Here is a 1,046-nt window from a genome sequence, read left to right as displayed (position 1 = left end):
CACTTAGGCCGGGCTTTGAGGTAGCCACCTGACCCCGTGCGATGGTGAAGCTTCTTCTTCGCAGCATTTTTCTTGTTTGTCTCCGACATCTTCTTACTCTTTTCCGATGTCTTGTGGGCCACAAATGCGGGCCAGTGATCTTTGATCTTCTCATATTTGCCGATGAATTCTGGTGTCCTTTTTTCCTTGACAAACTGGTTCAGCTCTTTCCTCCACCTCCTCATTAGGCCTGCCATCTTCTTAAGAGCACAAGACTTGATTAATTGCTCTTTAACTTTCTTCTCCAGATCCTCCTCTGGCGGTAGGGTGAAATTTGCCTTCAGCTCAGTCCAAAGATCTTCTTTCTGCATATCATTGACATAAGACACCTCAGCGTCTTCATCCTTAGCAGGCTTATACCATTGCTGGATGCTGATCGGGATCCTGTCCCTAACAAGAACCCCGCACTGAGCAGAAAATGCCTTCCTTGTCCGGATGGGTTCAATCGGTTCGCCGTCGGGCGCGATTTCTATGATCTCAAACTTTTCATCCGAGCTCAACTTTTTCTTCGGGCCTCGTCTCCTTACCGAAGTTGTGCTCGATCCGGAGGGCTAGAAATTATAAGGAAGAAAGACGACAGTAATTATATTGTGTACATATACCAAAACAATGGATGCATCAATTAACTAGTCAGCACGGGCTTAACTAATATATATATACCTGGCCGGACTCGGTTCGGTGACCGGAGCAGTCAGCACGGTCTCCTTCGTCTTGTACCTCCATTGTGTCACCGGAGCCATCATGAACATAGTCCTCCTCTTGTACCGGCATTAATGGGTCGAAGCCACCATCATAAACATAGCCCTCTTCTTCATCTAGCTGATCAACGGTGTCGAGGAGAAATGACGCAACATCATCACTTGATCCATTTGCGATTATGTCCCCCAACATCGCTTCTGTTTCTTCGTCTCGGGAGTGCTCCATAGTTTCTGCAAATATTTACAACATGTCAATTATTATTCAAACATGGTATAGATGGATATATATATATATATATATATATATAT

This window comes from Triticum dicoccoides, chromosome 1B (assembly GCF_002162155.2).
Source record: "Triticum dicoccoides isolate Atlit2015 ecotype Zavitan chromosome 1B, WEW_v2.0, whole genome shotgun sequence".
NCBI classification, from domain to species: domain Eukaryota; kingdom Viridiplantae; phylum Streptophyta; class Magnoliopsida; order Poales; family Poaceae; genus Triticum; species Triticum dicoccoides.
This window is presented reverse-complemented; position numbering follows the sequence as displayed.